Source organism: Branchiostoma lanceolatum, chromosome 11 (genome assembly GCF_035083965.1).
Source record: "Branchiostoma lanceolatum isolate klBraLanc5 chromosome 11, klBraLanc5.hap2, whole genome shotgun sequence".
NCBI classification, from domain to species: Eukaryota; Metazoa; Chordata; class Leptocardii; order Amphioxiformes; family Branchiostomatidae; genus Branchiostoma; species Branchiostoma lanceolatum.
In genome coordinates, this window is record NC_089732.1 from 4,459,784 (window position 1) to 4,477,538 (window position 17,755).

Sequence of the window (17,755 nt, forward strand, 5' to 3'; positions counted from 1 at the left end):
TAACTACATGAATATGGGAACTATGAAAATAAACTTTATTAGATATCTAATGTAAAATGACAGAATATTATACGACATTTTGCTTGTCTGCAAAAGAGTGTTACAAAGGGGCTGATTTGATCTGTTGTTGAATACGTTCCCTTCTCAGAGTTCTGCATTAAACCGTGAACTTTGAAGATGCAAAGATGAAGTCACGTATTATAGAGCTCGGTTTTCAAATAAACGATTTACGAGCTGGGCTTTGTGGACGCATTAGGGGCAGATAAAGGCAGCGAATGGAGAGAACTTCCGGTTCATTACAGAGCTGGAGGGCCAGCAGGTCCCGATTGAGACGTAACGTAACCTGAAGGAAATTTACAACTTCGTTAGTGCTTCGATGCCGCCACTTTTAGGGCCACATGGCGCATTTTATTGATGGCCCAGAGAACGTGAACACAGCGATAAGACAGATGTTATACAATTACAACTTGGTGAATGATGCAAGTAAATCATTTCAACCACAGAGACAACATCACTGGCAATGCGGCTGATGCTTGATGAGATGGGAACATGCAACCCGTGAATGCAGATTGTGATTCATGAAACTGTCAAAAATGCTCCGTATTTGGGTATAGATGATTGTCTTTCTCCAGCCAGGCACGACAGATGAAAATTAGAATGGCTAAAGAGAGACCTTGACTAAAACATTCTTCAAATGAAAGCAGTACATGTACGATAGGGAGAACTTTGTCTCTTGTTGGAGGATTAGAGATTTTCATCATGACTTGAACGACCTTCCATTCCCTTGTTACGGCAATTTGTTCACAAGCAATTAGACTGATGGTCCGACAGGCACTGTCACTACTTATCTCCTGTCTTCAGGAGGACGGGAATCGCTGTTTAACTGTAGGCTCATTTCCAACTGGAGGAGGAGCATGACTCACACCAGGCTGTCTCCCGCTACATCAACAAAGGCAGGAGGCAACCGGGAGTGATTCACAGCAGCGCAAACGCTCCGGTAGCACCCATTCATCACACTGTAAACGGTTGTTCACCCGAGCTGAGAAACAACTCAGCTTGAGTTGGGGATTGAATACTGTAGTAGTGGCAACTCTGGGACTATATAGAAGGCTACAAGCAAAAAAAGTAATTCAGGATTCTCCAGGGCATACAGCATACATCTGTATTTCTTGACACTTTTAGTTCCCTATGGCCACATCACATACTTAGTTTGATCATCGTGCATTAGCAAACTGATGGCATTCTTGGGATAGTTGTGCATGTGTCCCTCAAATTTCAGCTGTCGTGAGATCCTTGTAAGCTGTTGGTATCATCACAGCTGGCTTGAAAGTTCCACAACATCAAAATCGTACGACGACCTACAACGAATGTGACGGCGCCATTAGATGCCTGCTATCACAAGCACCAGTAACTAGGTGCAAAACATTGATAGATATGGATGACATACTAAATAAAATTGAACGTTAAGATAGTGAGGTACTGCATAGCTGTCTTGGGGTTAGACACAGGGTGGCGTTCTCTAAAGACGACATAAGGAACTTCCAGATAAAGACTAAACGTATAAAAAATATCAACTTTGTTCGATTTCTCAGCTTTTTATGATGCGACAGATTGATCTGGGTAGCCTTACTTTACTACTCCAGTGCCGGGAGAGCTTAGAACGAATTCAATAGCGATTCGGTGTTGAAGAAATAGGCTGTCAGAGGTAAAGCTTCCATGAGACTCCCAATCTTTTCTCCATGGCGTTCTTTAAACCCTTCACATCTGAAGTGTAACATTTATGAGATAGCTGTGACAGTAATTGCACGGAAGATGTAAGACACTGGGAACTTCTTGACACCTTCGAGCTTAGTAGTGAACGATAACGATGACATCTCCGAAAGCCAACGATACATCAGCTGGTTATGTACAACTGGTATGTAACCTCTGATGAATCATTTCAAGTGGGCGAGGTTAGAAATAAACATCATAGAACAGTGTAGGAGAAATCCACTGACATATATAGTTGAGCTGATGTTGACAGAAGCCTGTAAAAGAACTACTTGTACATACCTTCGTCATAAAGCCCAAGGACGATTGGCAGATGTGTAGTTTCAGATTTGCCTAGTTGTTATACGGAAAGAATGTGGCAACAGCAATAATTGCCAATGGAATTGTATTTGAAAGATGCATGGAAAGTTAGATGAGGACAGAATGCTGAATTAAGGTTTCCAAATATTATTTTGCCTCAAGTGATACGGACCTCAAGTGATACCTCATTCCCAGGTTTTGCAAATTGGGTTAGCTTTCGCATTGCTCAACTTATAATTCAGCGCACAACATCAAAAGGGCCATGCTGTTCTTAACTTACTTCTCCAAAGAATTTGTATTTACTTACAGCTAGCAAACCATCATGTTCTACCTTGCGCCTCCTCATACACTTTGCCCTTATCAGACAGGGCACAGGGCCTCGGTATGTAGCAAAGAATGCCCCGGGTTTTCGGTGAAAGTCAAGATGTCCATTTGCCTGTTACAAATCGGTACAAGCTAAAGGTTTTGCCCTTACGTAACCTGCCATCAATGACTGCCAAAGATGGCTGCACGACGACATAAGTTACGCGGGAAGTTAGATGGCAGAAGGAACTTAAGTTGACAATGTGTCCCAGGGATAAGTGCAGGGATCTTTACTTTGCATTACGCTTCATTTAAATTGACGCTCCTGGCTACGAGTATTGGTCAGACATAATATAAGTAATGAACAGGGTAATAAAAAGTGATGCCTGGGATTTGCTGGAGGTATTGGCTAGTGTTGACCGGGTCGATTCAGCTTCATCCTTTGAAGTCTCCGGGAGAGAAAGCTCCAGCAAAATGTATTTGCTACTAATCGCTGCTTGCACGTCTTGATACATGTACCTCAAGGCATGTTGGGAATATGTAAGTATGTGGGGGCCATCTCGTATAACCGTGGAAAAGTTTACCAACAGTCAAGGCATTCGACAGCATGAATGGGTGAGTAATCAGCAGACTTTGCCATAAGATAACTTGTGGAAATCATCATACATAGAAGACACTGGCAGCTCAATACGGTTTCCACTGAAATTCAAATGTATTTATATTGTTTGGGTGATAGAATATCAAAAGCATATGTAAACATAGCGCGCATGGACCTGCAGAGTGGAGAACAGAGAACACAGACTGTGCAATAAACCCTACTTACTGACCAAATGCCAGATATTCACCATGTCCTCATCTCTCACTCACTCACTCACTCACTCACTCACTCACTCACTCACTCACTCACTCTCTCACTCTCTCTCTCTCTCACTCACTCACTCACTCACTCACTCACTCACTCACTCACTCACTCACGGCATTACCATGGTAACACTACCAGGATGGTGCGAAGAAGTTAAGAACAATACTATACTCATCAGACGTATAAGGCGTCCAGGAAAGCAGCTGTCGAGCAATTCGGTCTAACTTCATGAATGGCACCACCATTTGATGTTATATCAGTATGCACGTTTTGTCCTCCGATTCCTACCATTAGTTCCTTCACGTAACTAGTTTCATGAAGAAAGATGAGTCATGAATGAATAATGACGTATTTCACACCCTGGAACCACGGTATAAATCACTCCAATGACTCCCGCAATGGGATCGTAGCGGGTCAGTGTAAGATACGAACTAGATGCTCAAGCTGGGGTGACCGCACTGGAAGATTAATAACAAAGGTGGACGTAGAAGACATTTGCGGAAAGGGGTTGAAGAAACAATGAAGGAGTTTAAATTATTAAAGATGTTGGCAGAGGATAGCAAATGGGCTCAGCTTTCTGCACGGCTGCTACTTAACCCCTTCGGTACTCTGGAAAGATTTGTTATCTTGAGAGGTAACTTCCTGCCTACAGTATGTTGGGAAACTGACGGGGAGGGACGGAGAGGGGGTGGTATGTGAGTGCGTATGAACCATACCAATTTCTTTATACAAGCCTCTAAAAATGTTCTCTTGGAAGATGTTTAAAGAATGATCATTGTCCTCCTCCTAAATGTTTTTAAGAGTGTTCATTGTCTTCATGGGAAATGATTTTAAGAATGTTCATTGTCCTCCTTGAAAACATATCTTTAAGAATCTTCATTGTCCTCCTGGATATTTGTTTTGTAATTTTCCTTGTCCTCCTGGAAAATGTATTTTTAAGAACTTCTATTGTCCTCCAGGAAAATGTTTCGAAGAATGTTGCTTGTCCTTGAAAATGATTTTAGAATGTCCATTGCCTTGCTGAGCAATGTTTTAAAGAATGTTTATTGGGTAAGCAAAGTGCGTGTGGGTGGGATGAGTGCGTATTTGCCGCATCAAGCTTCTATTGGCCTCATAACAGAGGAAAATGCTTTTAAGCAGGTTCATTGGGTAATCTTAGTGCATATTGGGGTGATTATCTATTGCCTTGATGCTTGCCAATAAGTAAGCAGGGCCGCTAATGATAGATTAGTGTCGTTTTGACCAAGAATCACGCCAGCAGAATCGACCACATAATAAGCATTGACGTCCCTTTATACGACTCTGCCATCACTCAGAGTTGTGTTGCAGGGGAGCCTATAACTACGTCTTTCCATCACCCGCCTGACGTGTAAATGGGTCCTGACACCATTTCCAGACCTTGTGCGGGTTTAATCAATCAGAAAGTCCATGAAATTACACACCACGTGGACGCTGTAAGCTGCTGCTGCACCGAAAATTGGTTCATCCAGACGTAAAAAGAGCACGACCTACTCGGAGGATGTCATTTCAGCACTCCTTGTAGCTATGTATGGTAATAGCTTTTGCGTCAGCAACAGGTAAGGTATATAATATTGGGGGCATGTAAGCGACCCCGTTTTATGGGCAGAGCTTTATTCCTTTGCTGGACCTATCATTATTACATATCAAGGTACAGTTGCATATAGCTGGTTGAATGGACGTCACGACTCAATAAAAGCGCATGGTATACTGTGTCACATGGGGGATGTAGTTGGGAAATTGCAAAGAAATGCCAGATGCAATCATGTTAGCAAAAATGATTGAAATGGTGCACTAGCTCTCAGTAAAACAACTTGATTCAGTGGATGACAAATTTTACACATGGGTCTTAGTGCGCAAGGAGTTCAATTTCAAGGTAGAATTTGTATACCGATATAAAGATTCATGTGGTTAACTAATCCCCAAGTCAACTTTGATGTTTTTGAAACAAAGCTCATCATTTACTTAGGTAATGTACTCATTGTTGCATCTGAACTATCCACTGACTCCGGAATATCATTGTATGAGACCTACACATCCATCTTTGATTGCTTTAGTTGTTGTAGTTTGGTGCCAACATTCATGACTGGGAATATCTAGGTACACATGTACCTGGAGGCCATCTCACATTATCTTGAGAACGTTGACCGATTGCTTTTAATAGAAACAAGTGCAAAGTTCACTTAGAAAGACAGGGCCATCCATCGCACTGTATAGCAGATTAACGTTGAATGGCTCGGCGTGTAAATGTTTCCAACATCCAGTCGATATCGGATCCTCGAGGCGACCGGGAGATTACCGGGCACACTTACAGTTGCGTCCTCCCGGGACCCTAAACACGCCGGCTTAACAATGGAGGAGTGGAAACCGACGCGATACAAGATCCCAATATTGATTCTTGTGACATGGCTTCTGACGTCCAGACAATCCAATCTGAAGGCGATACCTGTTGCAACGTAGGGCTCTATCGGGAACGTGGGGGGTGTTTGCAGTCACGTGGCTGTGACGTAAGTACTGTCCGCCATGTTGGGTGGTCAAACCTGGAATCTACCAGGTAAAGTTGAATTTGTAGATGTAACGAATGGTGGCATGTGCACATGGGTATGTACAGGTCTGGCTCTTGAGTTTGAGTTTATTCAGATCCATAATTACCTAAACAAGATATCAGTACATTGCAGCTAATTTTTCTGTGATGCTTATCTACAAACATAACTGGACTCTTAGAACAAGTTCCAACAACTAGCATGGTGACTGTAACGTCACACCAAAACGCCCAAGTCCCTCGAAAAAGGTTGTTGAGTGTGTTGCATCGAATAATGGGAGCTCATTGTTTAATGAAACAGTAGATGTGAGATAGGGCCACCTACTGCAACGCAATGACTACCAAATATTGTAAGGTTTGAGCATTGAATATATCCAAAAACGGATATCTGCAAGATTCATCTCAATATTCTAAATAATTCTCTTGGAAAATAAAATCATAGTACTAGAGGCTTGTGCAGACATAGAGACTGCCTTCAATGAATATGTAGAAATGGTTTCAGAGCTCTAAGGCGTTACAGGAAAGGTTTAAGCATTGAATAGAACTAAAAACATTAAAACTGCAAGATTCATTTCTAAATAATACTCTTGGAACCTACATGTAAATAAAAATACTAGAGGCTTATGCAGACATATAGACTGCCTTCGATGGATACATAGAAATGGTTTGAGAGCTCTAAGGCGTTACAGGAAACACACGAAAGATTACAAGATAAGTAGAGCATTAGCTCCTCGTTGAGTGATAGCACAATTTTGTGCCCGAGCCAAGACTGATATGAAGTCTGGCTTGATGTAGTTGGCGAGGTTGGGGAGAAGACTTTGAGCCCAAGGTTGTTTTGATAATTGTGATTGCGGACTTAGATATGGGGCCTCTAGGCTGAGACGGCATCCGTCTTGTGGATAGCTTTGTATTCCAAAAGGGTGTACGCTGAAACTACTGCATACACGCCGATAGATTATGGAGATGTCCAACATTTTTCTTACACGTACCCGACAGCATTGATTGCTGTATAGGGAATGATGACAGCTACTCTGTTCACACATATGATGCGCAAACAGTTATTTGTTACGGCACAACTTTATGTAGAGAATAAAAATCAAGTCTATTTTGATGGTCTAGGACGTTTCGTGTCAATGTGTATTGTATCCTATGCTATCTGACATTACACCATCAAACAGTGAAAATGAGCCCGACACGCTAACCGAACCATAAAAGTATCAGTAGAACTACACCAGCCGTAACGCGTGTTTCTCTTTCAACATCACACCTTCAAGGGGCGGTAACAACGATGATGAACGTTTCCACCAGCGTGTTATAGGTTGTTTTGCGTAGGAGATCGGCACATCTATCTATATTTGGACTTGTAACATCTGCATAAACCTCCACGATGCATCGAGCTCTTTCCAGGTTGTCAGTCACGGTAACTCGCATCACCTCTTTCATTCACTTTTTGAAAAGAGAAAAATGTCAGCCTGACGCTCAGCCTCACTTAAAGATTTCGCCCTACTGTATGTTTTACCGATTGTATATGCTGTACCATATATATGCAATTAATGCTATATATGTTGATAGAGTTAGGACTTAAAAAAAATGAATGTGTATCTCTGTTATATTGTATCTGACCCTTACCTCTTTCCTCATGACCTCAACGAAAAGCGACCTTTGTGCCGATTTGAGCTTCTCATGGATAAGCAAAGGTTCAAACAAGATCCAGGAATATTCCCATGTAGCGTACACAGCGTGCTTAACCAATGTGTAGCGTTGCATTTGAAGTGTTCATGGTACAAGAATAGTTAATGGTTACCAACCGTCAGCCCTGGATTGAAGAGGCAATTCCCAATGGTAATGATAGTAAGAGACTCTACTGGCACTCTATTAAATGGTAACAATAAGGCCTCATTACCAGAAGATGTATAGAAAAAGACCTATAAGCACCTTATCAGTTAAATATTTTGCTCAATAGGTGCTGCCTTCGATTAACATAAAATCAAATGCATGACTTAAAGTACTAAAATAGCTGTTCTTTTCCTCGTATTGATTCTAGGATGTACATTGTATGCAACGGCAGCGTTCTTACGAATGCCTGGCCCGCTGGTGGGTACAAGGTCATACAAGTCCTATTGATTATTGCCCCAGTGATGGTGTGCTGTAGTTTGGCCAAGATCCAAGATATACATAACTCAAAACTAGTTGCCCATTCACACAACGTACATGACATTGTATAGTTAGCTAACTGTGATGGTCACATTCAGTTGAGAACTAAGAAGGGTAACTAGAATAGTGACCTCAGTCAATCGTGTTAAGTAAACAATCTGCCAGCACAATGGCAGAAAGATCATTCATGTCGTTGTTATTTTTACTATCTATATACACCTGGAAAGTAGTAGATTTGTTCCCTTGCCGTGCTAGTTCACACAGAACGAACAAATTTAAATTCAGGTGAGATAAGAAATGGTCTTGTTTCAGAGTATCTCACGTTTGGTTTAACTAGATAGCTTCAAACTTTATGAGAAATTTTAAAAACATTCCACTGATTTTATATATCATGTTATCAAAATCTGTATGATATCTACATTAACATGTATACATGATAACTTTGACGAATACACAAAGGACACACCAAGTGCATGCGGACAGGAGCCTACAGTGAGGAGTGATGTCTCTGGTGAGTGAGGATCTGATAGAAACCCTTGATTTATGACACAATCTGCAGTCATGGGCGGTTACGGCAACGCTCATAGCCACCTAATTATCCCTTCGACGCCTTTGATCAATAAGTACTTTCGATGGCCCTTTTTGAAATCCCAATCAGCTCCTCCATCCAATGTTGCTGATCGAGCAGAGGCGTTGCTTTGATGTGTGAACATTATCTTCATCATCTTCTGATGTGGGTAAGGATGAAGGTAAGTTCAAGAACTCCGGATAGAGTACCAGTCCATGCGCATAGACATCCCACTGATGAGCAAGAGGAGCCAAGGGAGGTCCTTTAATTGAACTGGCACTCCTCAAAGCTAATGGTCCTTTCGACATTAACTGTATCTAATTGCATCTTAGATGTTCCCCTTAGCAGGCAGAGACAACGATGGAAGTAAGACAAACAAGCTGAATAAGTTTCCAACAGCACAACCTTCCAGAAAAAATACAATACCCTTGAAAGGTGAACTATTTATGAAATGCCATATCTGTATGTATGAATTCATAACCATCGCCAAGATCTGATGCCTAAGTATGATAGTATACATAAATGTATGATGAGGCAGAATGCTACCGTCAGCCAGATCTTAATTGCAGGATCTTTGATTTATTTCTTAATCTATTTCAGTCATCTATATTTATGATGTAGGGACAGGTGTCTAATAAACAACCTATATTTACAGCAACTGACTGAATGAGAATTGCTGACTTCAGGCTAAAATTATCCCTTGAGGACGTATGCTGCAAATTCTTAAATGAAATTAACTCCACGGAATCTGCCAATTGTTTTGATGATGGTTGCGATGCAATTATTATCAGTTCGGTGCTAATTTTATAGTGTAGCCTTTAATCTGTTAGCACATTCTATCTTGCCTTAATAAGTACTTCTGCATTGAATTTGACAGAAATTGACCGTTACAAAGATTTAAGATATGAATATATTGATATCTTAATATATATACAGGCTCATCCTTCCCATGGTGGGAAAACATGCAATTACCAGACAACATTAAACTAATGTAACAGTACGTAGTCGTAACCACTGTATATAAAACTTAAGTATAGACATTAATTTCATATACATGTACCAATCAATATATTACTACATGATTAGAGTTTGTACGTAAGATTTTATTTGCAGAAATGCAGATAGAGTCGTCGTCGTTCGCAATTGCAAACTATTAAGAATATCCATTTGAGTGATTACTGGTAACGTTATCATCATTAGCCAATGAGAGTTTTCATCAACAAATGATGTGTATATATTATTCTATTGTTAATCAAAACAGTAAACCACAAAGAATATTAGAACACCTACTAGGACGGGACTTCAGCCTCCGACCTCCTGATACGAAAACGGACTACTTTCTAAACACCTAACCACACCATCTACATCTCCACAACCCTGATTGAAATGCATGTTGCACACATGGCATATTCCGCGTGGAATTATCACGTTAAATCGTTCATTTCATGCCTGGCATGCTATTGATGTCATAATTGATGGTGACATTCTCTTCCGCGAGGATTAAGACTGCGCTCGTAAAATCCTTGATGTAAGATATTTCATCATTATTAAAAGATAGAAGGCGTAGACTCGTTTTTTAATTTGAATATGAGGGGGGGGGGGCAAGGTGTAAAATCTGATAATATGATGTTTGCAGAAGATTAAAAATCAGATATGAGAAAGATAGAAGTATGATACTACGTATCACTAATGGAGAACTGCACAATGTGTACCTAATATGCACATCTAATAATCAATGATATGGTAGTCATTGCGCATCATAAATGAAACGGTCCCTTAGCAAGTTAAACATCCAAAACCAACTTTCAGTCGGCTTTCCAAAAGCGATAACAATGAGAGACTGTGTATTGATAATAGATAACAAAGTCCTTATCAAATAACTTTTAAAAGTTTTACCTATTATTCAATACAACAATGAAATGGTAGCCAGACCGTGGCATACGTACATAATCAAGCGAAACGACCCCATAGCAAGTAAACCTTACATAAACCATTTTGAGCAGTTTTACGAGGCGATAACATTGTTCTGCAGCAGATCCACCTTGGGACTGAGCGCCAAGGACATGCGCTGTTACGGATCTGTTATCATAGCAACCAAAGCTCTTACACACAACAGGTAGATTTTGATATGGTTACCAACTGGGAATTGCCATAGGGCTGATTGAAAAACCTGGCGAGTAGCGTGGAGTGTTGGCATGCTTGTTCAGACTGGTTACTTACCTGGATTTAGAATTACAATTGAAGGCCTTCCCTAATCATTGGATCCAACACCTTATACATTTTGGAGGTCTTTATGTCTCCCCAAGCACTCGTATACATACTGATCGTGATGAAATCATCAGCCTACAAGCTGCAAATTTAATACTTGTTTCCAGGAAGGATATAGTTTTTTGGCTTGGGCACACAAGCCTTTTGGGATATCAACCTGTAATCTATTCTACGAAAAGTGCTGACTTCTTTGATATACTCGAGGCATCGCTTCCTTTGACTTAAAAACAGAGTTAATAGTTATGCCGAGACAGTGAAATTACATCGAAACAAAGGCGAGACTTTTGCAAACAAAAGGGAAATTCTAATGGCTTTTTGCTTATCTGTTGCTACAGAACATCCCTGAAGAGATTCTGATGTTAGAGGTAGATGAGGCGAAGGATTTCTTACAGTATCCCTCGTGCATTAGTGTTCCTCTCCTTGGAAAACAACAAAGACTTGAGACGGAAAATGCTGGGTGTGAGTTAATGGGGTGTGCGCCACATGGTCTACTCCTTCACAGACTATCTATGCACACCAAGACATAACACTGCTGACAGAACACGATCTACGCCAGAAATGTCCTCCACATAATTTCGTGTCATATCTGGTCCAGACAAACAAAACATGCCGACAGCCTCAATCAATATTCCTCAGCGCCTGTGAAGGACATTTTTCATTAGGAAGATGAGGTACTACGAAGTAAGGTCAAAAATTAATCTATAGCCTTGTAATGAACACATCAGTCTGTCTGTGTCTCCTCTCTGTCGCTTGGTGCTGAAGAGATTGATAAGCGTTATCTTTATGAGACAATGGAATCTTCTGAATGAAATTGGCTTCCTTTGAAAGCCACCTAATCATACGTAGAAGCTTTATAAACTAGGCCATTGACCGATGTGCAATTCCGCCGAAACTGCAGACAGCGCGCTCCCTTAAACTGTTTATTGGTATATTAACATTCAGCAAGCTACGGTAGCCGTTCAGCACAACATTTGTATAGGTTATGGGTTATGCAGCAGGGAGAAGGTTAACGCCATTGTTTCATTGGCGGTAAATCACTGTGTTATATCCTTACATCTTGTGGGGCGGTCAGTCGAGAGCAACGTCACTTCCATTCTTCACGGGCTTTGAAGACCTAGTCTGCCCGGTTTGTACTTCATCAATGTCCCTTGCATACTGGAAGCAAATAACGCATACAGATAGGACTGGTATAGCTGCATATCAATTCCGTTCAAGCTCCCCGTAGACTCAGCATGTCGGCTGCTATTCCGTCATTCCGATGGGGTTGAATCCACGGATACAGGACCAAATTTTCAGGAGAAAGAGGAGGCTTTGTCCGCACATGGCCTATTGATTTCCACTGATTTAACAACAACTGCTCGCTGAAATATGGCGCACCACACAATGAACCGACGTCGGCTGGGTATAATGAATGGAGAGTTCGTTTTGGTTGAACATGGCAACAATCAGTTCTTTTCTTCTAACTGATGCCTAAGGTCACGTTTTCCAAACGTTTGAGGAAACGAAAAATTAAATTTGTCGGATTACTTCGGCCGAAATCTAAAAACAAAAAGAAGGAAAAACAAACCACAAAAAATTCCTAATACCGACCGTAATCTTTTCAGGACCGTAACGTACCGCAAACACAACAGTTTTTCTATGCTCAAGATATTCGAGATATCTTCATCCTGTAGAACATGTGTTGTTGATATAGAGCCCTGCAAAGTTGTTATATCTTTATGGATCGGAGGCAAGGTCGCGTCGCCCACCGTGAAGGGCGGCTCGGTCGTAAACCTCTCCGGCACCGGAACCCCCCGGAGTGATGGCCGGGATAATGAAGGAGAAGCCCGCGGCAGATGGTCACCTAATTGTTATTGACCGTCAACATATGAGGCTGTTTTATACTGGCTGTTTTATACACGGCAACAACGTCCGTTTATAACCCGCCACCTCATGGAGGCATCCGCTTTGTAAGCACCATACAATGGGTAATACGTCAAAGAAAAACTTAAATTTACTGCACGACTATTGTAGCAGGTACAAAGTATGGCAACAACAGTTAACATAGAACAAGACATAAGTATGGAATAAAACTATTCACTACAACAAAATGACTATCTTAGGTTTTACATGATTCAAGTTGGGCTAATTATCAGTATCAGTATTTTGTCTAGTAACAAAACAATATTTTATATATTTGCCTATTCTAACACTGTGTGAGCTGTTGCATCTAAGGAAATAGTTAAATCTATCGATAGCATTGAGTGTCTTAAAATCTCAAGTACTTGAATTGATAACGGTGAATAACTTATCGAGAAGAAAAATACAGTCAAACCTGGGCCGGTCAACTACCTCCAGTCATCAGCCATATCAAAATAGCCACTTTCAATTCTACACAGTTAATACGCTCGTGTCTGATGGAACCACCCGCAGTCACCAACATTTTTTTTCCTCAACACCTTGGTTATTTAGACTATTTAGTTTAAGTGGGACTAGTGTAGCGGCACTATTTTATTAGATGAATAGAACAGGACGTGGTCTAGCCATATCCATAATCATATCCACAATCATAAGTGTCTTCTGTAAAACGCTTTTATCAAATTGAAGGACAGGGTTCCCTCATGATGGGAATTCAGTCTTGCTGAAGTTACAATATAAATGGTTAAGACCTTTCATGTACACATTTAACCCAATGGGTTAAATGCTGGTCTCCAAAAAGTTGTCTACCTGTTATCGAGTATGCGGATTCGGTTTCTTTTCGCTTCTTGGTGATGATGGAATGTTTAACACCAGGACCACTGTGAACTAGCCTAATAGTGATATATGTAGACGTATGAAATTTGACAAATAACGTTGTACATCAAGAAATGTAACAATATGCTTTGTCCCTTTGTTTAAGCTTTGCAAAAAGGCAGGAAATAACGTATGACGTTTGTGTACCAGCGCGTCTTTGTGTTTGATATAGTGGCATTTCAAGAGCAGCCCATTACAGAGACCCAGTTTGCACGTTAGACCAGATAGTCCTACTTCTGGGAATAAATCAAGGCTGGAATAGTATGATAGCTGCGTGAGAACTGCATTCATGAAGCACTAGTATCTGATCCAGACAAATACGAAATGTCTACCGACACAGGATTATGCAACGGGTATGCATGATATTTGATATATCTTCAGCCACAATAATCACACATCAATGTCATAGGTACACAACGTCAGGTAGCTATTGAACTCAACGATATGTTTTTTTTTTTATTATTGGACATTACTTAATGTTTCTGAACAATACCTCACGCATAAAAAGGAAAACTACACGAAATATTTCGTTAAGTCCATGGCCTTCCGACCTTCTTCAAACCATGGCTGGAAGTTAGGCGTGAGCAGGGTCATGTGTGGTTGGGAGTTGGTCGCATAAAAAGGAAAACTACACGAAATATTTCGTTAAGTCCATGGCCTTCCGACCTTCTCCAAACCATGGCTGGGAGTTAGGCGTGAGCAGGGTCATGTGTGGTTGGGAGTTGGTCGACGAGGTTATCTACTAGTCTTTGAAAGTATTAAGCGCCAGCTCAGGATTCAAAAACAAAGTTGGGAACGTCACATATTCTGCTTGAACACGATAAGAGGAGTGAACAGGAGCTAGAGTAGGGTGGATTCCAGGCTACTCAACTCAGCGCCGACCTTTGTTGGGGAGTGGTCGGGAGGAAGGTACTGGTAATCCTCGATAGAGAGTCAGTATTCACCAACGCCTAACTTGGGTTGCTGAGGAAATTGTAGAGATCAGCCAAATAGGCTGCATAATGCACCAGGGGAGTCAGTCGGCCATGTAGCCACACAGCGTGGGCTGCTTCTTTGTAACTCCACGGCTAACTCGTCCGGCGAATCATTCTGCCTATCTGGCCAGATTCTATTATTTCCCCCCCTACTACAGACTACGCGTAAACAACATCAGGACAAGGAGGCTATCAGGCTTTGGCGGTAGGCTCATTATTTATCTATTTGTTTCGAAGACAAATATAATTTATATGCTAGATGAACTCAATGTTCCATTACGTAATGTAGATATTCCGGAGGGTTCACAACACCAAGGAGCGAGGTTTGAACCCACAGACACCATATGATGCCTCTTTATTCCATGGATTTCTTTGAAATAAGTACAGAAAAGCCAGGGAAACATAGAGGAGACGAAGACACATCACGTTATTATCTGCACAAGTTCTTTCAGAGAGAAAAGTGCACTTCAACGACTTCCTTTTTCTGCTCATCGACCGGAGGCCGAAGATGTATACTTTATCATTGCCAAGGTCATCAAAAGCACCTGTCTTGTGCACTCATCCTTATCTTATCACATCAGGACCGGCAGATGCAGGGAGAGATGTCCGATCCTCCCCCGAGCCATCCTTCCCATCTCTTTACCCACTAGAAAGAACTCTGGGTAACTAATGGGAGTCCGCTATCATTTCATCATTTTGTTCTTTTTATTTTTGTATTTTTGAAGAAGACCTTTATTGTACTGTTCGTGCTCCAAGGGGCTAGATACAGGTCGTTTAACACAAACCTAACTAACATCTAAGTTTACCTTGGCCAGGAATGTTATGTTTTCGGGTCCGTGTTTGCGTGTTTGTCTGTCTGTCTGTATGTGTGTGTGTGAACACGATAACTCGGTGATGTCTGGGAGCATTGTCTTAAAATTTTGTGTGTGGGTAGGTCTTGATGAGACCTCAAAATGATCAAATTTTGAGCCCGGAAGAGGCTCGTTATGGTAGAGCCGCTTAACTTCCGGTTTTGATATTTCATATGTTCTGAATTTTCGGCGCGGGAGTCCCGGATTTCAGCAGGGGATTGTTTACACACAAAAAAAATGACATTTAAATATAGCTGATGCTACCGTGGATAAAGCAGATCTACGCTTTATCACGTTCTATCAGTATCGCCGAAGAGTGTGTATTCTCATGCAGAGTCTACGTTATCTTTCTTGCATCCTGAATGTTCCAAATGTGACCATGTTCAACCTCCAAGGGCAAGGTTGCTCGAAACGCTTGTGTTGCAGTTTAACATATGCACATTTACATGTCCATTCCTTCAAGCATTCCCAAAATAGACGCGCTCGACTCTGAATTAGCCGAGCCGCCCTATTCGTCTTTCCCTCCACCCAAGCCAGACAAAACAAGCTTCGTTAACAATGTGCCAATGTTAGTGATCGACTTATTTACATGTGCACTTTATATGGAGTATATGTTAACGCCTGGTCGTTTTCGACACAATGTAGTGCGTGATACAAGGAACATCTGTGGACGCAGCTTCATACGTTTTATGGCGATATTGACTATGTTTGCACAAAAACTTTCCTTAAAGATAATTAATGACTGCCTTCAAAATACTGTAGCATTACGGTATTACGGTATCAAAGAAGATACGAGAATATAACAGTTTCAACATTGTAAATGGCCATAAAAGACCGGCTACATAGGCCCCGATCACATTGGGGTTGTTAAAGCGGACTGACGTTGGATTTTGGTCAAATCCTATTCGAAATACATGGTTAGATTTTGTGAATGTGATCAACGACCCAAAAATCTAACATGCCTCAATGTAGAAGGGGCCATAATAGTAGTCACCGTAGCATGATCGTTGCCCCGTGCCTCTACTACATAAACCGTAACTACGTAACCGTAATATGATACTTAGCAACGTCCGCACTGGTCTTCTTATTCGGGTTGAATCTGGTTTGGGTCAAATCAGTCAAATCTGTGAATGTGAAAGGCCCAAATTTTGTTCGAAACTGTCTCAATTCTAAACCGGTTAGCTAATCTCAATGTGAATGGAAACTAGGCCTGTTTCAAAACTTTATCCAGTTGCTTGAGTAATTATTTTTGGCGTAGGCCAGATATAGGTTGAATCAGACCTGAACAGAACAGGTGCAATTACCTAATCCCAGCATAAACGGGGCCTGAGTCAAGTGTACGTAGCAAAACAAAAGGTCCGGAAAGACCTCACACGATACAGGGCCCCTGCACTACAGTAGATCCCCTTCCCGCGAAGAAAGTAATGCAAGGTGACAACTCTAAGACGAAGATGTACTGAGACATCCAAGTAAGTGGAGTCAGTAAGCTGCTCGAACGAATTTTCACCATCCGCGATGGCAGAAAGATCTTCAGGCGTGCCATTTGTCTCGGGAATGCATGTGGCTTGCACAGTTGGCGCGCAATCCATCACGCCGCACTCAGCTATCACAGGGATCCGCGGCGGCGATAGACCCTCAGGTAATTAGACAGCACTGACATTCAGGCATGTCAGGACAGGTTTGAGGATTATTACTTCCCAGAAGGGAGGCGTCATTAAACCATATTCACTCTCCAAACGAGGGCAGCATAGTGATAGCACATCGGGCCTATGTTTATGCAACATTGCTTTTCAGTAAAAACAGTATGAGATGTTATAGCCTCACTCGATTGTAACACTATTTCAAAGACTTGTGGTAGCCGTTATTATCTCCATGAAAAATGGAGATATAGTTTTTGGCGTGTGTGTGTGTGTGTGTGTGTGTGTGTCTGTTTGTGTTTCCGGACTCTTGTAGTCAGCATAACTCAAGAACCTTTGTATGAATTATGATGATATTTGGTATGTGGGTAGGTGTTGGGGAGACAAAGGTCAAGGTCGATTTTGGGCGCGAATGCAGGTACGTACGTTCTGTACGTGCTGAAAGGGGTTACTGGTGAGAAGGCCGGAAGGTCAAACAAGGTGAAATCCCTACAACTAGTTGACAGCCACACGTGCGTATGACCTGATGTGGTTCAAAACCATTACCTACAGGGCTTTGTTCGGACAGTTGATTTATAGCTCCGTCTTCTGCACCGCTGCGGCGTTTGGGCGGTTTTCCGGACCAGTGGTCTTGAAGAATCCACTCATGGGCCTGATTCTTTCATAGCATTGAACTCTGCACTTTGGTGCACAATACGGTACTTTTTATACTTACAACATTATGTAAGTGCGTTTG